The sequence below is a fragment of the Myotis yumanensis genome, unplaced genomic scaffold (genome assembly GCF_028538775.1).
Source record: "Myotis yumanensis isolate MYYU_CA2020_CCGP unplaced genomic scaffold, mMyoYum1.0.hap1 SCAF_8, whole genome shotgun sequence".
NCBI classification, from domain to species: Eukaryota; Metazoa; Chordata; class Mammalia; order Chiroptera; family Vespertilionidae; genus Myotis; species Myotis yumanensis.
Genome location: NW_027223759.1, coordinates 32,882,752 through 32,902,689, shown reverse-complemented (window position 1 = coordinate 32,902,689; position 19,938 = coordinate 32,882,752). Strand labels below are relative to the sequence as shown.

Below are 19,938 nucleotides of genomic sequence, written 5' to 3'. Positions count from 1 at the left end.
TGGCCATTTACCCAAGTGCCTAGACACTGCGGAGAGGGGGATACCAGGACTTCCGAGTACTTTTAGTAAAGTGTGTTGACATTGATACGCAGAGACCCAAAGTGTCCTCTGTTGGAGTGAGGGCCTAGGGGGGCCAAGTAATAAATGGCATCCTGGCCCAAGTCCAACTTAGACTGTGTCCAGTGGTTTGGTGACTCCTTCAGGTGGTCATTGTCCTCTTTCCTCACTGTATCATTGGGATTGAGAGATTTCACTGTTGGAGAAAGCCCCATATTGGTTCAGTGGTTGATGAAATGAGTATCATAGTAAGTGGGAGCCCCTCACACCGCCTCCTTCCCCAGCCCCAGATAATAAATAAGAAATACTGTCACTTCCTATGGGGGACATCGGTGCCATCGTCAAAGACCTCAAGTGCAGGGGTGGTGGCCCCCATCATAATCCCTTTTAATTTGCCCGCCTGGCTCCTGCCATGTGGATCTGGAGGGTAACTCCCGCCATTGCCACCCAGCAGTAGCCTCCATGCAGCTGCTGCGTTGGTGTCATTGCTGGATGAATACAGCCTCGTGTTACACAGCCATCATCTTGGCGAATGCATTCTGCTATCTCAGTGAGGAAAGAGGATCTGAAACTATTGGTATTCACCTGTTATGGACAATAACACACATCCACAGTTTCTCTCAGGAGTTGTATTCACTCTCCTGATCTCTTTCAGCACACGGGTCAAAGAGCTTCACCCCCTCTGGACCTCCAGCTGCACGTGATATTAATTTACTGAAGTGATGACGTCATGTAACAATGAGCAGGAGGTGCTGGTGCTGGAGGCCTGGTAAGACATGGGCTCCGGGCTGGCAGGGTCATGGAGATCAGGGACCTGTTACTCAGGTGTTACTCAGCTTCTTCCGGTTCTGGAGACAGCCTGCCCCACCTCTGAAGACACTGCTGTGGCCTGTATACTGGGGGACATGGAAGGCTTTTTTTTAGTAATAGAAGAATTTACTATTTGTCTCATAAAAATATTACACTGCAAGTTTTACCAGACAGCAATTACTACAAAGGGAATAATAGGGAAAAAAATGACTTCACCTAAGTACACAAAAGATGTTGACAATTTTAGGCAGGAACTACCAAAATCTTAGTATTTAATTTTTTAAAAATATATTTTATTGATTTTTTACAGAGAGGAAGGGAGAGGGATAGAGAGTTAGAAACATCGATGAGAGAGAAACATCGATCAGCTGCCTCCTGCACACTCCCTACTGGGGATGTGCCTGCAACCAAGGTACATGCCCTTGACCGGAATCGAACCTGGGACCCTTCAGTCCACAGGCTGACGCTCTATCCACTGAGCCAAACCGGTTAGGGCAGTATTTAATCTTTCATAGCACAACCGCCCAAGGTCCAAGATGGGAAGTTACCATGTTCAAGAAACTGGGAGGAAGCCCTGTCTGGGTGGCTCAGTGGGTTGGAGCATCATCCCATACACCAAAATGTTGCAGGTTTGATGACTGGACGGGCATGTACGGGAGGCAACTGATCAACATTTCTCTCTCGCATCGATGTTTCTCTCTCTCTCTCTCTCCCCCCCTTCCTCTCTCTCTAAAATCAATAAAAACATATCCTTGGGTGAGGATTAAAAAAAAAAACACTGGAAGGGAAAAACCATTCTATAAACTTGTTAAATGTGATAAAAAGAACGCAAGCTTTCTACTATAAAACCTGTCTACAGAAAGCAGTTCATCGCAAAGCCCGTGGTCTTCTCTGAGCAGAGAAAACCACCTTCCAGCCCTTAGTGCGGGTTCGCACCCTTCCGCTGTCGCGTGGCAGGTGTCCTGTTTTCACTTTCCAGTTCTTGCACCCTGGCCTGTGTCGCCAGGGGGGCAAGGTTTTTCTCAGAGTCATCAATGCCACTATTCACGTCGTCTGTTCTTCCAGGGATCTGGCCGGACGTGGTCTGAGGCTGATCTCCCATGTGTTGGAGGAGAGTCGGTACCACCGAGCTGGGATCCTGCAGGGTCCTGGGGTCAGTCTCATCTCCCTGCTCCCCTGTGTGGTGCCGATGTCTCAGACCAGCACCTGGGTCTTTGGAAGCGCCTGATCCGCAAGCATGGAATCCCACACAACACGGCGTCTGACCAGGCGGATGGAGGAGTGTGGGGCGAGCCCACGCGCATGAGCTCTGTCCGTGTGCTTCCAATCACACCGAACAGAGTGCAGGGATGCCAGCTGAGGGGGGGTGCTCTGAGGATGGGTGCTGTTCTCCAGGCTGCAGTGGGTGCCCTGCCTGACACTGTGCCCCAGGGTGAAGTAGGAGTGGCCTCCCCTACCCTGACCTCCTATGATCCACCAGGGGACTTGGGGTGATTCCTGTCCCCACAACTCTGAGCTCTGCAGGACAACATGTTCCGCCCCTAGATGGGGCGTCCTCTTGCCAGGGGGCATGAGTCCCATGAACTACAAGCTGTGCTTGCTGCTTGGAAATCCTTGTGTCCAGGGGTCAACGAGCAAGAGGAGTCTTTGTCTTGGCAGGAGTAATCGTCCGGACACAGCGGGGGAGGTGGGTGGCTGTCACTCAACAGGGACATGTGTGGAACCCAGGGATCCCCCTGGACAGCTCTTGGTGCTTCCTTGCAGGGGGAGGGGAAAAGCTTCATCTTTCACCAAAGTAACTTCTAAATGGATTAAAGTGTTAAAAAATCAAATATAAAAAAGCTATACGAAATTAAAATAGACTACTGTTGAGCAGGAATGACTGTCTAAGCTCACAAGTCATAAGAGAAACCAACATATTAAACATGAGAAATTGTGAACGTGGGAAAAAAGCAAAAATAAAAGGGCAAACAACAGACTGGGCCAACACCATGCATTTGTGTTTTGACACGGGGGCTGTGGGTAATACTTTCTGATTTCCATGTTTTCTCCATGTGGTTATGTAACTCTTCTTTCATTTTAAAAGAGAAGAAGAAAAACAGCATGTTTGCTTTTTTCCCTGAGATAAATAGAACTCATAAAATGGGCCGTTTAAAGAAGCATCAAGAGAAAGGATTTCAGAACATTAAATAAAAGAAAATCTTTTTGGGTGCTACCTCTAACTCTTATTAACATTAAATTAAAATACAAAATTTAAGTTTGGGGTTCCTTTAGTTTCTAAACATTCCAAAAAACGAGACATTGAGTTAGAATCTTCACAGCCCTTTAGTTGAACAGATGGTAGCCAGTGAACAGACAAGAAAGTGGAAATTTTGACTTGATAATCGAACGAAAACAAAACCCCCATTCTCCCTCGCAGGGACAAAGGGGGCTGAGTAGGAAACCTACAATTTCCATTCCTCTTCGCTGCCAATCTGTTTCCCCAGTTGTAACGACTGAGTAAGTTATTCCGCAAGGCTGGCTCATTAATTGAATTCCCTACGAGGCTGACTTCGGGAGCCGGGAAGCCCCGAGCTGGGATTAGCAGCAGGAGTGCATACGTTTCCGTGATTAAAATGATGGAGTCAGATCTGGAAGAATGTCATTATTCCCCTCAGTGTCACTCAGGGCAGGGAGCTAGCCATATGGTGCCCACCCCAGGGCTGCCTCGATATGTTTCATTTGAACAGTGACAAGAGACTTCCAATGTCATAAAAATGCTGCGGCCCCCAGGAGACCCTCTGCACGCAGGGACATGAAGCCTGCCATTTGAGAGTTGTGATTGCGTGCTTTTCCAAGAGGCAAGGCTGTTGGTGCTAATGAATCCCAGGGGCTGTTTCTGAGGGGGGAGTGATAATCTGGGGACTGTTTAAGCACCACTCACCCCAGGGGCTTGCAGAACGCTGCCTCCCTCCAGCCAGCTTGTACCCAGGCGATCCCTGAAAGCTGCAAAGGAGTCCTACTGGTCTGGTAGCTCCGGGCTATGCACATCCCCACAGCTCCCTCTGGCCTAAAGGGCTCCTTCTCTGATGTGCCGAGCAATAAGGTGCAACAGAAATGGGTTGTCCAGGGAACAAATAAGTCTCTTGTTGTAGGAGCGGCCATCTGGCCTAAGCTCTTTCCCAATCTGGGCTTTCACAATGGGCGAGCCTTCTTGATCTGGTACCATGAGTCCTCTTCTCCCTCATCAAGTTCGGCAGTGTTTCCATACCATTACCACAATGATAAATGCTTATCAGGTCACCGGTTACATCTTCAATCAGTATTTATTATGGTGTTTGCCATCTGGTGATTTTTCTAATTGCACGATTCCTTTTACATGTATTAGTTGGTATTTTACTATCAGAGAGAGATTTTTTTTCTTCTCCCATTGTTTGTTTGTGTCTGTCAGTATTTTACCATTATTTGTTTTGATGCCCAATTGTCCCAGATGGGGCCAGTGGGAGGGCTTTCAAGATGGCCCCCTGTCCCTTTGACATGCCCCATCCTTCTTTGAGCAATCCTTATATTCAGACACAGGATGTCCCAGGTTCTTTTACAAGACCTTTTTCATCTTCAGACCCCAAACCAGCCATTTCTCAAATAACTCTGGTTCTTTTTAATGGGGAATGGTATTTAGAAACTGAAGAGCTGGGTAATATGTTCGATTATTATCACTTGGTGTCATCGCTTCTATGCCTTCTCAGAGGACAGAGAAAAAAAATCAGTTTTTGTCCATCCATCCATCCATTCACCCATCCATCTACTCATTCATTCATCCACCCATCCACCCACCCACCCACCCATCCATTATCCATCCATCTACTCATCTATTTGTCCTCTATTTTCTATCATCTATCTATCTATCTATCTATCTATCTATCTATCTATCTATCTATCCATCATCTATCTTTAAAGCCATGTGTTCATATTGACACCTCCAATACATCACTTTAGGGTTCACTCTACCCTTTCTTCTTTCCATATTTTTTAAATTTCCTTCTCAGATAATGAGGAATCTGGCTCCCATGAAACCCTGTGTATTTACTTATTTCCTCGATGCTGGAATATATAGTTTCAGAAGTGCTAACCCATACTACTGAGCAAAACATACCTCATAGCTAGAGTTCAGTATTTGTTTGCTGTTCTTTCTATCTCTAGCCCAGGGATGTAGATTTAAAATCCTGTGTAGAAATGTTATTTGGGTACAAACTCCCTCCTCATCCTTCACTGTGCTTGTTATTAATTTGAAATCACATAATACTTCAGTTCATTGATTTCTGCTTGTACTTCATGGTTAGGCTTTACTGTTCTCATTCAAGTATATAAACATTAATCTGGTTCTGAAAGTCAGAACCAACTCACAGGCATATTCCTCTCCCCATCCTTTTCACCTCGTTCTCTGGCGGTAACTGATGCCATTCGTTTCTGGTTCCGCCTTTCTGTGTGTCTTCTTGCACAAGTGAGCAGATACATGTATATTTTCTTATTTTCTCTTTTTTCTTACATAGATGGTAACATATCTTAGTCTTCTTATGCACTTGACCCCCCCCCCCCAACACAATAATGTCCCCTGGAAATCCCTCCATATTGTTTTATGGAAATCTTTGTCATTCCTTTGTACTGTTGCATAGTACTCTATGACATAGGCATACCATGGTTAATTCATCCACTCTCTTAGGTCAGGCATCTAGATTGCTTCCAATTATAAATAGTGTAGGATGAACAACCTTGACTCCATATGTCAGTTGCTAGATCACCAGGTGAAAGTGTATGTAGACTGTTAGAAATTGCCAAATTCTCCTCCATGAGGGTTGTTGCTATTTGCATTCTTGTCAGCAACAAGGGAGAAGCCTGGTTTCTTGTAGTTTCACCAATACAATATATTGTCATCCTTTTGAACTTTTGTCCATTTGATTGGTGATAAATGGAATCTCTACGTTTAATTTGCATTTCTCTTATTATACGTGAGACTGAAAATGTTTTCATGTTTATTGGACCATTTTTATAACTTTTGTATGTAAGGGGTCTGCTCATGCTTTTTGCGCATTTTTCTATCAGAGTTCTGGCCACTTTCCTTTCAATTTTAAAGAATTCTTTATATTAGAGGTATTATCCTTTCCCCCAATATATGTTGTTAATATATCTCTCAATTGTCAATTTTCTTTTAGTTTTATTTATGGTGATATTTTTCTGTGTGAAAGATTTTTTTAATATTATGGAGTCAAGTTTATCAGTCCTTACTTTTATTCCTTTCCCCTGTTTCACAGTTGGAAAGCCTTGGTCTCCACTAAGATGAAAGAGAATCCACTCACATTTACATGCAGTAGGTTCGTGGCTGTGAGCTCTCTCACCTAGAGTTCTGGTTCATATGGAGTTGATGCTTACCTATTGTGTGGGGTGAGGATCTAATTTTATCTTTTCTCAAGTGGTTACCTAGCTGCCCTGGCACCGTTTATTAAAAAGTTCATCTTTGCTCTGGTGATTTGAAATACTCTATTTACCACACACTAAATTTCTAGATGTACTTGGCACTATTTCTGGGTGATTTGTTCTGCTCCACTTATCTGTCTGTCTGTCTATCTATTCATGATCCAGGCTACACTGCTTTGCTTACAGAGGCCTTCTAGAACATCTTCGTGTCTGGAAGCGCTCGGCCCTCGCATAGATTTTTTTCTTCCCTATGTTTCCTTAGCTATTCATGCCTGTTCCATTTTCTACATGAACATCAGCATCAACTTTCCTAGGTTCATAAAGCTTCTCGCTGATATTTTTATTGGCATTTTGACATTTGCAAATTAACGTAAGGAGGACTGAGATCTTTCTGATAGTGAATCATCCCATTCAACCCCCACCTTACCGCCTGCTTTCTCGGATGCTCCTGGTACCACTGTATTAATTGGGTTGTTGGGAAGCAAACATCAAAACACAATTAGGAGTGGGAGAAGTTTATTGGGGGGCATGTTTGTGAAGGTGACTAAGTAGTGATGTGACTATATTGGGTGGAAGGAAGTGGGGGTGTTGATTTTACAAGATACATCATAACAGAAAGCCAGCAGCAAATAAAAGGTGGACCACTCAGAACTGAGTGGCATATGCACAGTATTTACACATATGGGGCAGCTATCAGAAAAAAGCACAAGCAGTGAAATGCTGTTGCCTTTGGAGCAAGGCTTGGGGGGCAGGGAGGGGAGTGGGAATTCGTTGCCTTTCACTATTACTCTGCCTGATTTTTTTTTATTTGTTTAAATCCTGCACAGATTTTATTTCATTGAACAACAAATCAATTAAAGACCAAAATTTCTAAACCGATTAATGACAGGCATGGATAATCCTAATAGATAACCCACTAAGGCCTGAATAACAACACCACTGGAACTAATGTCTAAAAAGGCAGGGAAAATGCAAACACTGAAAAAGAGGGCACGTGAAGGAAAGGGTTAATTCGGAAGCTGGCTTAAATGCCAAGATTGAAATTTATTCCGGGCATCAGCGTGAGGAAGTCAGAGGGGGATTTGTCAGCCCACATCAGCTGGCTTCTTAATTACATCCTTGCCTCCCCAAAACCATGGAGGCGTCAATCACCTTCTCCATGAAGTCATTCCCAGCACAAAAAATCCATTATTTAGCTCGCACCCGAAGACTCTTTCTAGAGTTGTCAGTGGATGAAACGCCCGTTAAAGGGTAAAAAACACACAGTTGGTTCAAGCAGCTGTTTTGTTTATAATTGTTTGGCTTGTTATTTTTTGAAGCTGATGGGTTATTTTGATGTCATGTAGCTACAGCCTCAGAATCCTCAAATGGCTGGAAGTTAGGCGGGGGCAGCGGAGCTGGGCAGCTGCGGCTGGCGCTGTGGGAATCCGAGGCTCCCATTGGGGTGGGAACAGTGAGGGAGGCTCAGACATCATTCGGAAAGACACTGCAGGCCAGGGGGGCCAGGCAATAACCAGCTCTTTCCTGTAGTGTCAGTCTCCTTACAATTTACTCCAGGAAGAGCCAACATCTGAGTAGCTGAACGTACCCGTCTCTATATTCCAGAAACGTCCCATAGACGTATTCCAAGTGCCAATCAATTTGCAGTGACCTCCTGGCATCCGGTTTGAAAAGGACTGGCTCACTTCACTTAACACAGTGTCCTCCAGGTCCACCCATGCAGTTGCAATGCTAGGACTTCTTTCTTTTCTTTTTAAACTAAAATTGTATATGTTCAAAATGCAACACATCATGATTTTATATATTACATCTACGTAGTGGAATGATGACTACGGTCAGGCTCATTCACACATCATCTCCTCCCAACTACCATTCTGTGTGTGATGAGAGGACAGGGAATCTACTTTCTTAGCCAATTTCCAGTATCCACTGCAGTATTAACTACACTCAGCATGGCGGGCATTAGCTCCCTCTACTCACCCCACACAGCTGCAGCCCTGTACCCTTGATGAAGGAGTGTCTTCTTTGTTTAAGGTTAAATACTATTCCTTATAGAAAGGCAAATACCGCTTGATCTCACTTATATGTGGAATCTGAAGTAGTCAAATGCCAGGAGCAGAGAATAGAATGGTGGTTGGAGGGGCAGGGGTGAGGGAATGTTGGTCAAGGGTATGAAGTTCAGTTACGCAGGATAAGTTTGTTCTGGAAGTCTAATGTTCAACAATGTGAATATTGTTCACAGCACTGTAATGTGTACTTGAACTTTACTAAGAGGGGAGATCTTATGTGTTCTCATCACAAAAATACAAACATGGTCACTTTGTGAGATGATGAATATCTCACTTAGCTTGGTGTTGGTGATTATTTCGCAATGTATTTGTACAATAAGACACGAAGCCACGCATTTTTGTCAGTTATACCTGCTATGTGTCCTCCCCAAAATTCAAAAGTTGAGATTCTAACCCCCAAAGATGATGATTTCAGGAGGCGGGACCTGTGGGAGGCCTCTCAGTTGGGAGGATGGCCAGGTAACAGTTTCTGGCTAATACGTGGGGCTGGCCACATCATTTGTAGGACCCCAGGAGGAAACCCCAGAACCCTTCCTTCAAAAAGCAGGGGACAGGCTTTTCCTTTCTTCCCAAGTTTCTCTAGCTACCTGCCATGGTGTTTTCATTTGCGATTTCCTGCTGTGAGGTGAGGATGCTCAGGAAGTAAGTGCAGATGCTCACGGGGTGCACCTGCTGAGCCTCACCAGTGGTCACCGAGCCTGGGTGAGAACATGTAGGGGAGGTGAGCCGAGGCTCTAAGTCTCCCAGGGCACGCTCCGTTGTCCCATTGGATTTTATGCCTAAAACACAAATTCAAAGAGAAAGTTATTGAGAATGTTAAGATGATGACCAGAGGGAATTAAACCCCTGGTGGGACGCTTCGGAGGCACGTCCCTGCTGTGGCCTCTACAGGAAAGGCAGGCAGGGAGAGGAGGGGGGCGGAGAAGTCAGGTGGGCCCACCCACACTCTCTGCCACCATGTCACAGGCGAAAGGCGCTCTGTCACTCTGGACTGTCACCAGCACAGTGGACTGGTGCTCACTCAGAGCTGAATGACCCAGGCATCTGGGCTACGTCTGAGAACACAGTGGTAGCAATCGCTTCCCACTCTCCTGATATTTTCAGCTTTACTCGTTTCATCTGGAAATAAAACCGAGGGGTGGGTGCCAGGGTAATTTTTTTCATAGAATATTTAATAGGAACTATGTATATGAGCAAGTCTATGTCATATTTGGAAGACTCTTGCATCATCAAAACTGTATTCCTTCCCATCTGGAAAGTATTTTTAAGGAAACAGTTGTGTATATTAACAAGTCCTTTTAAAATCCCCCAACACAACTTCATCTTTTCAAGGGAGTCCACCATTGGTCTTTGTTTCTGTGGTTCTTGTGATTTTGGAATTCTAGGATTTTTTGTTTTTCTTGTTAAATTCCCTACCACTATATCCCCACTATGCAGAACAGAGGCCAGCACATAGTAAGTGTGGATAAATATTTGTTGAATGACTGCATGAGTTCATTTAGAATTATTACTCAGGTTTTATAAGGTAACATATTCTTTATAAGTAAAATCAAACCAGAAGGGCTTACGCTTCACTAGCCAGTTCATTTCAAATTCTTGGAAGGGTTTTCTTTCCCTTGTTGTTTTGTAATAGATGAATATAATTTATTTTTTGAGTTGTTTAAACATGGAATTTATTAGGGATTCTTGTTTATTTCAGTTCTAGATTGGGCTGGAAAATGACTTTTAACCACGAAAAAAGGGTCAGGTCAGGCTCTTAGACACTTGGTGTGAAAGCACTGGTCTGGATTAAAGCTGGAATTAGAGGTTGGACCTGGAGACTGTGGCCCAATCACTTCTACTCTAGCACCAGTGGGACTTATTTTGGGGGATGGCCGGAGATAGCATGGACGAACACTGGCCATATGCCCTTCCTGAAAAAAGAATGAGCTCCATTGTTAAGCCTTGCGACCCAAGTAGTAAACACAAACCAAAGAATGCCATTGTGAGCAGGATGCCCAGTTTCCACAAGCTTAGGGTCCCAAGTCACCCTTACAGGGAAACTCATTCTTCCAGAATTGTAAGGATAATGCATAAAGTGGTAATCTCATCTCACATGCACTCAAAGGAGAACACAGATTTTGGACAATGACTCATAGACCCAAAGAAAATGTGCTTCTCAGTAGATGTATCACATCCATGTGGTAACTTGTGATTGCAAGTTCCTTGTGGTTGCCTGTAACCAAAACCTGACTTCCTCCAAGATTCTTTATGTCTTTGTGGCTGGCCACTGAGGTTGTGGCGGTGTCATGGCCACCCACATCTTTTGTTTTGTCATTTCTCTGGCAGGCCAGGTATGGTACCATACCCTGTGGAATTCAATACTCATTGGTCAACCCACACTCTTTCCATCACCCAGGATTTCTAACATGAAACAAAGAATTGAGAGACAGCCAGGAGAGAGTTTTACTAATAAATATCCAATTGTACTAGAATTATGAAAGAAATGTCACCTTAAGTAGCTTCCAGTTGACAGAAAAGAATAAAATGCTAGTAAAATAATGTCAGTCACTGGTATTTAATGTCAGTTTTCTTTTTCAAACCCTACCCACAGTCTTGTCTAAGGACCCTTCTCCCCATAGTGGGGTAGGTAGTACAGCAGACATTCTTTCCATTGTATGGATGAAAAGAGTTGGTACAGATGGAGTCCGAGTCTTTGTCTCCGATGGCTCACTTAGTGAGAGAGAAGGGGATACATGTCCTGTTCGCATCCCCTCCACCATGCAAGGTGACTCAAAAGGGAGTGGGGTTGCTGAAAAAGAACACCAGGGGTCAAAAATAGAGCCTTGCTATGATGGGATATCAGCCAGCCACATAACCTCTTTGGGTTTCAGTTTCTTTATTTCTCAAAGAGAGAGAAGATGTAGACTTGAGGATCTGTCAGATGGAGACCCAGGCCACATATATAGAATAATCTAGTCATTCTTATTCTAGTGTGCTATTCATTCACTTACTCACCTCACGAATTTTGACTGTCACGCTGGAGTTCCAGTCCCAGGCATGCAGTGTGTAGACCCATGTTGGGTGCTGTGAAGGCACATCCCCTTCATGCTCAGTGGCATGAGATAAACTGCCTATGGAGTTGGTACCGCATCCTCCAAATTCTACCTTAGCAGACACAAAGTTATTCACATCATGGGCAAAACCCCCGGTGGCCTGTTTTTCAGTTCTTTGGTGTATGTTGCTGGATTTACCCAGCCTTACAATGAGATTTTCATTTCCAACCTGAGTTTTTAGCTTAATGTGTTTTTTCACTCCTTCTGAAGGAAAAGTAAGGTGCTATATACCTTAACAAGTTGGCCATACTTGGCCCTGAAAGCAGAATGGATTGTTGAAGGATTCTGTGGCAAATAAAAACATTAGTTTAACTTGGAGGGGGAGGCATCTTGTAGACAGCGAGAACCCAGGATTGAGGAGGACCTCAGGTGTCCCCTAGGCAGAGTTCCATGGGATGGGTGAACCGGCACTCCCTCGTACGAGGTTTACTGGGAGTCTTTGGTGAGCGCCATTGGAAAGTCCAGGTGGTCACTTAGCAGATGGACTCATTTGTCGATTTCCAAAATTGGAGTCACACGCAGGACAGGAACGAATGAAGCTCTTATGAGCCCAGGCAGCAAGTGTTTATGAAAAGGTGGCAATAGGCGGAGTACAGTACATGGAGCAACAAGATCCTGAGACTCAAACAAACCTTCATAGAGAGTTCCATTTGTCAGCGAAGGGTAAAGGAGAGACTGTTATCTGTAAAATGTTACTTTGATTTTTCTCAAAGTCTTCTGTCCATTTAAAGTAAACTCAAAACAAAGTAAGAGAATGGAGGCTACAGAGCGAAAGTGAAAACAGCACAAAGCACTATAGTTCCAATGAAATTTTAATGTAATTTTTAACTAGTTGGGGGGAAAAAAAATCTCATTTCTCAGTTTACAAAAGCAGAAGCAGTGATGGACATAAAACTTGATCAATATAAATCTGCTAAGTGAGACATGTTAATTATGAAAATACATTTAGCCAAGAGAAAAATAAAAAAATAGGAAATATAGGAAAATCACCTTAAAAATAGTAACTGAGAAAGAAAAAAGCAAACAAACAAATAGCTGTAAACCTTCAGTGACTTTCAAGGAGGCAAGAAGTCTTAGTATCAAGCGTTTTGTAGCCTAAAGTTAAAATAACGCCTGCATTTTCCTCCTTAGAACCAGAGTGTAAAGGCAGGTCTCCCACTATAATCAGGTGTAGCAGCCTCCCTCTGGTCTTCCATGTCCTGGACCAGAGATCTCAGAGCTGACGGGGCACAGCACCCTGCCATCTCCATTACAACGAACACTCATTCCTCTTTGTGAACGTTCAAGACAGGGCTCCTGTCTGTAGATACAGAGAAGGGAGGGAAGAGTGAAAGGGAAGGGAACTTACATTACTTGAGCACCTACTATGTGCCACTCACGGTGCTGGTCACTTTACCCATATTATGTCATTTAATCCTTCCTGTGCCTAGAGAGGTGGTGACCATTACCTGTATCTGGAAGAGGTAGGGCTGGATGTTCAGGGAGATTAATACATTTGAACGTGGACATACAATTAGAAAAGGCCACAACCAGCATTCAAAGCCATGGTAGGGAATGACACCATATCTATTATGGACGGAATTGTGTCCCCCCAACATTCATGTGTTGAAGTCCTAACCCCCAGTACCTCGGATTGGGACTGTACCTGGAGGGAGGGTCCAGGGGCTCATTAATTTAAAACGAGGCTGTTAGAATGGGCCCTCATCCAATCTGGTGGCCTTAGAAGAAGAGGAGATTGAACATCATCGCCTGGTTTAGAAAGTAAGGGAGGCGTGAGGATGTCAACATAAACCATAACATTTAACTTACATGTGTACTTCTTCTCTACCTTTAAAATAAAAAAATGTCCGAGTCTGTGTAACAAAAGGGGCAAGGACCATTCCTGTCACATTTTGAGATTTGCATTAATACTTATCTTGAAAGGCGAGCTGGTTAACAGACTCAAGACTGTGTAGGGATATCATAGAAACCACATTTCTTAAGTGAAAAACTGCATTTATTAACTTTTAGCTGTAAAGTCCAGTGTCACAGGAGAGTGACTTTGTCACCAACCTGTGTCGTGATAGAGTCATCGCCTTTGCCTCTGCCGACTGTCACATCTGACCCAGCGACAGGTCAGACCTCCTTCTTGGGAACGTTATTTTCACAACTGAGAGGGACATCAACTCAACAGCCTGTGCAGAATCTGTCCTCCTCCCTACACACATGCAGGGAGGCAGGTGTGCCTCACCCAGGCCCTGATCTGGCAGGTAGTGTGGCCTCCAGCATTCGCCCAGAGGAGGGGACACGTAAACCACACTGAGGCTTTAAATTGGAAGGAGTGTTAACACCCAAAAGTAACTGGAACATTTGGGTTCTGTTCAAGATGCCATGAAGGAATGAAAAGGAAATTTAACAATATGCAGTTCGAGGTGGTGATGAAAGAAAAATCAATCCTTAGTCCATCTCACGAGTTACAACTATTTACCGAAGCACCTGGCTGGACTTGCCCTGATGCCTGTTATGTCTTATTGGATGTGCAGTGACATTTTCTCCTGTTTTCTTTGCTAAAACTCAGAGCCAAATCAACCACCTTTGCCAACTCACTGGAAAATGATGGTATTTTTGGTGTGTGATCACTTACTTTACCTCCCTGTAAATAGTTTCCAAAATGATCTAATTTCCTCAAATATCTAGTCATCTTTTATATCATAAGTACTTTGTAAATCACCTCAACTCACTTTCAGGAAGAGGAGGACTGGGAATTAATGAAAATCGCACAGAGCCATGACCCAGGTGTCGGGACCTGTGAAGGAGGAGAAGACCGGAGGCTGCAAGTCAGAGATTGAGGTGTCGGCAGGGCTGGTGTTTTCTGAGGCCTCTCTCCTGGGCCTGCAGACGGCTGCCTCCTCAGTCTGTCTTCACACGGTCTTCCCTCTGCGTGTCTGTGTCCTAATCTCCTCTCTTACAAGGACGTCAGTCACATTAGATTATGGCTCAGTCGAATGACCTCATTTCTAACTTAATTACCTCCTTAAAGAATATCTCCACATATGGCCAAGTTCTGAGGAACTGGGGGTTAGGACTTCAACCTATGAGTTTTAGGGGGACACAGTTCAACCCATCACAATATGAGTTCCTGGAAAATGTATGTTTTTGTTTTGGATGAATTGTGTGGTTTTTTAAAATGAAGTTGAACATCTTTTTATATTTTTATCATCTTATATTTTTCTCCATTTTCTCTCCTGTGAAAGGTGTTTCTATTTTATTCCTGTTTGCTCTTGAAGTTTTGACCTATTTTCAAATTGATTTGCTAGAGCTATTTTAAAATATGTATTCTAGGTACTGCTCCGTGTAGACTGCACTGCCTCCCTCCAGTCTGTTGTTGTGAATGACTCCCCCCCCTCTTTACTGAGGTACAAATAACAAGTAAAAGTTGTGTCTATTTAAGGTGTACAACTTGGTGTTTTGATATATGTTTATATTGTGAAATGATCACCACAGTCAAGTTAATGAATATATCCATCACCTCACATAGTTACTATGTATGTGGTAAGAGCATTTAAGATCTGTTCACTCAGCAGATTTCATGGATGCAATGCATTATTGGTAACTATTGCCATCAGACATAGAGGACATGGAATAAAGGTCAAGTGTAAGTGGAGTCTCTTCAAATACAATAGTTATCTCCAAAACCCTAAGACAAAATAAAGACATATTCAGATATTATTCATATCATTTTCTATGTCCTTCATCATAATTTTGAAGTTTCACCATGGAAACCTTGTGTTAAGCTAGTTTCTAAATACTTAAGAATGTGTTTTTCATGTGAATGAGTTATTGCTTTTATGACTTTTTGTTGTTATTAGTATTAATGTAGAGAAATGCTGTTGAAGGTTTGTTCGAAGAGCCCATGGGTATTTTAGGTAAGGGATTGTTCCATCAGTAAATGATGGTAGTTTCTCTTTCTCTTTAGTTCCTTTATTCTTTATTCATTTTCTTTCCTCTTACTGTTGGCCAAGCCTCTGACAGTGCCCTCAATGGTGTCAGTAATTGTGGGGAGGCACAGGACAGGAGTTGGCTGAAGGCGGCTGGCCCTGCCTTGACTTTTCCAAACAAGTCTGAGCCCCTAGGTGTTTTACTGGAATCTTTATGCTTAGTCTTCAGAAGTCCTTGCTTAAAGGACACTGCAGATACATGTGTCTTCTCAAGGAGGCTTACCCTGCTGATAGTATCTAATAGTTAAATTTAGCACAAGCTGTTGTTACAATAAAAACCCAAGGAGGCAGGCGAACGGGGCTGTTTGGTTTCTCAGGCCAAGCAGCCCCTTAGCCCTCTCTTTCACAAAAACATGTGTCAGAGTAATCATTCATCCATCGCTCAGGGTCTGCCGGTCAGCCCCGACAAGTAATAATGGTTATTCTCGTCTTACAACCAATCTTAGGAGGAATGTGTCTAAAATTTCTCCAGCAGGAATATAAGGCTGGCTGCAAGTACTGGGTATAAACTATTAAGTTATGGAAGTTCACTTCTCCCAGCTTGCTGAGAGCCATTTTCTCATTAATAGGTACTGAGCGTCACTAGATACCTTTTCTGTAGCAGTTGAGATAACCGCAGGTCTGTTTCTTCTTTAATCTATTATAGCCCTGTGTTGTGGTCAGATGCTAATTCTGCCACTTTATTGAACGGCTATATGGCACCATTCTTTCTCCAATAATGACTTAGACATGCGATTTGGTGAACTGGTCTAGACTGTGTTTACTGTATTTTTTCTAAGTTGGGACAACTTTGTGTGCTCAGAAGAGGGAGGCCTCTTTAAGTCTATAGTCCAACCTGATTGCCCTTGAATTGTCTTAACTATTGTCATAAGTTAAAAGCTGCATCATTATCTCTAGATTCCATGACATTTTAGTAATTAGGCTTACTGTCGATGTGAGGAAAGGAGTACTGAGAAAAGAAGATGAGAAACAATTGGGAGTGACCGTGGAAAACGACAGCTCAGTTTCTTTTCGTCTTGCTGATGCTTTCAAAGTTGTGGTTCCTGGAGTCAATCTGTGTGTTTATGTCTGTAAGCCATTTCTCACAATGTCCGTTGGGTCTCCTTTGGCATTGTAATGTGGTCATAAATGGAGCTCATCAGCTGTAGGGAAGGGAGAAGCCGGCGATGGTCAGCCACGAGGACTGGGACGTGGGTTTCTCTCCTCGCAGCAGCTAAACCCACGGCTGAGATGCTGGTGGGGACACCTGGCTGCCATCAAAACCAACCCAACAAGGAGCTAGCAGTACATTTGTGGCTTCTGACCTCTTTTACATCCCCCACAAGACTCCATTAAATCTAAAACGCAGTGAGAAAAACACCACACTCTGTTTAGTTTTGAGTAGATGCCATCACTTGTTCTCATTTGTTTGTTGTCAGAGCCGAGTGCATAGTTCTTGGGCTGCTGCTATATTTAACTGTGTTCCTGTTCTTAATGACGCTTTGTTGTGAAGCCCCATAAATACTGAGTTGCATTATTGCCTAAACTGCAGGCTGATGGGCCACCCCATTTGTCTCTTGGAAATGAATGTGTTTGTGGCCGTGGGAACAGCCTGCTCCCCGGGGGCCTCCTTCACTTCCGGTGAGGAGCTCAGCGATGGAAGGGGGACTGTCATCGTCCCTCCCCACGTCTGGCAGGAAGCCTTCTCCTGTCACATGGGTTCCTGCTGCGGTTTCTGTGGCTTTTCAAAGAGAACAGAAAGGCTCTGCTATCTTGGTTTCCTTTTTTATTTTTTCTGGAAACCCACGATTATCTCCTCGTGGACTGGCATTTTGTAAAATTTCCCTTTGAAAGACGTCCTGAGCTGTGAACTGCTGACATTCAGTCTGGAAACGTCCTCTGTGACTCGCGCTGGCAGGCACCGGGAAGAGTGGCTGTTTGTTCCACACGCCTGGCGTCTTCGCTGTCTTCGCTGCCGCTTGTCACCCGCAGGTGTGTAGTGGCCTCTGTGCCGGGCCAGGCAGCTTCCCCCAGGCCCGGCTGTGGGCCCCCGGGAAGGCCGGGTGTGGGACAGGACAGGGCGCTGGCAGCGTCGGGTCCTCTAGCTCTCTGATGGACGGGACAAATGCTAGACATCACCCTGACAGGAAATCAGGCTGAAGATACCCAAATCTCCTTCCAGCTCTCAATTTTTCATCTGCTTCCTTCTCACCACGGTTGCTTTTATTTACTGGGGGTGCACTGAGTGAGGGGAAACGTGCTCTCCACTGAGTCCTGCAACAGTCACCTCATGCATGTCCAGGGGGGGCATCAAGGCTTTGGGAAATGGAGTGTATGTGTCAGCAGCGGGTCCGTCTAAATCTTTCTTCTCTCTAGAGACCGTAGGAAAAGATCCCACAAAAACCCCACAGGAGTGTTTCTCAAGGCGGCGCAGTAACTCTGAGATCCACACTGCAGTCTGTCCTCCGCGTTTCTTTCATCCGTCGGTCCGTTCAGCAAAGGCAGCAGGAGTGTCAGGCCCCTGCAGGCTGGGGCAGGGTGTCCTGGTGATTTTTTCCACACGCCTCCGCGGTAATGGAAATTGAGGGTAGGCGTTCTGAAGGACACGAAGTGACTCCGTGGCTGGGGTGTCCAGGCCAGCGGCAACCCCGTGAGACTGGGGAGAAGGCACTGAGGGCCCCGGGCTCTGCCAGCCAGCAGACGTGGGCTGGGCTCGTCGTCAGTGACCCAGATGGGGCTGACCCCAGAGGGCGGTGGTTAGGGGACGTGGGCACGTGGGTGCCTGGCTAGAGTAAGGCAGGGAAGACACAGCAGGCCTGGGACAGTTACAGGACTTACTAAGATGACAGCTAGGACCTCACCTGCCATGCTGCTGTGGTACATGGCTGACCCATTCCTCCCCGGTACTGCCCCTGTCCTGTTACTTTTAGGCATGAAAGCGATTTTCCCTGCATTCCTGCCCATGCGGCCTGTGATCTGTTCTTTCCACAGTGATTTTCAGCAGCCGAAGGAGCAGCACATGTTTACTTTAGCAAATACCATGGACAATTCTGAGGCCCGGGAGTGCAAAGAGAGTCAGGGGGTGGGGAGGGAAAGAGGGGGGAGCATGAGGCGCGGGCATGGTGGCAGAGCGCAGGGCTGAGGGGACCAGGGGGCAGGAAAGGAAGGGACACACAGTGCTCCTGGAGGCGGTGATTGTCAGGATGCATAGAACCTGGAAACCTCCCTGATGGGAGACCCTGAGCTGCTATCAGAGGATTGCCCACCGTTCCCGGCCGCCCAACAGCCCGGAGGAAACCCTGACAGCAGAGCCAAGGGGGCGAGCTGTGGCAGAACGGGACCCAGGGCAGAGAGATGGCCACGGCCCTCACCATCACCAGCGCACCTCTTTCCCTCAGCCGAGCATCTGTGGTCAGGGCTGACGTCAGAGCCCAGCAGCTTAAGGCTGGTGTGGCCACGGACGGCCAAGCATGGGTGACAATGTGGACCACAGTGAAGACTGGGCTCAGATAGCACCCTCCTCTCACACTCTGTGTGCACACATGCGTGTGTGTGTGTGTGTGTGTGTGTACCCTGTTGGTTTTGTTGCTCTGGAGAGCCCTAACACAATAGTATTCCTGACTTCCCGGGTGCTGTGAGCTCTGTGGGTACACTCGGGGGAAAGTAGAGTATTGTGATAGGGGGTTGGGGCAGGTGGATGGACAGCAGGTATTTAGTGGGCGCAGAGTTTCCTTTGGGGTGATGAGAATGTCTTGGAACTAGATAAAGGTCATGGCTTCATGACATTGTGAAGGGAGAAAATGTCACTGAATTGTTCACTTTTAAATGGTTAACTTATGCTACATGAATTTCACCCCCACTTAAAGCCAACTATTAAATGTTTGGGGAAAAAAGCAAAACAAAACACAGCCATTGTTTAAAAGAGCCAAAGCCCTAGTCAAGTGTGATTTATGTCAGGAAAGGAAACCGTGTTAGCACTGGTCACGGGTGAAAACGTGTCCTTCCAAACGATGTTGGAGCCCCAACCCTCGGTGCCTTGACTGTGACCTGACTTGGGAGTAGGGTCTTTACAGACGATCAAGTTAAGCCGAGGCCAGTGGAGTGGACCCTAATGGTTAGATGCTGGTGCCCTTATAAAAAGGGGAAATGTGGACCCAGAGAGACACATGCAAAGGGAAGGCAGCGTGGAGACAGGGGAAACGCACGTACAAGCAGAGGGGTGCTGCGGCCACGAGGAGCAGGAGCGGCCGGCAGATTCTCACTCATAGCCGTCAGAAGGGACCGGCACTGCCCACACCTCGAGGCCAGACTTCCGGCCCTAGAACTGTGAGACCCTAAATTTCTGTAGTTACGCCTCCCGCTCGTGATTCTTTGTTAGGGCAGCCCCAGGACACTAGCACAGCACCAGTGGCCTGTTCCTGCCTGTGTTGGCCTAACGCTACCCATTCGGCTCTCCTTCCAGGAGGATGGAGAAAGGCGTGGTCCTCCTCCTCCACCCCC

At 45.4% G+C, this 19,938-nt stretch overlaps 1 pseudogene; it reads right to left on the bottom strand.

Annotated features, from left to right (window-relative positions):
* Positions 1-1,786: 1,786 nt before the first annotated feature.
* Positions 1,787-18,321, bottom strand: LOC139015464 (heat shock factor-binding protein 1 pseudogene; annotated as a pseudogene).
* Between the last annotated feature and the right edge of the window lie 1,617 nt (positions 18,322-19,938).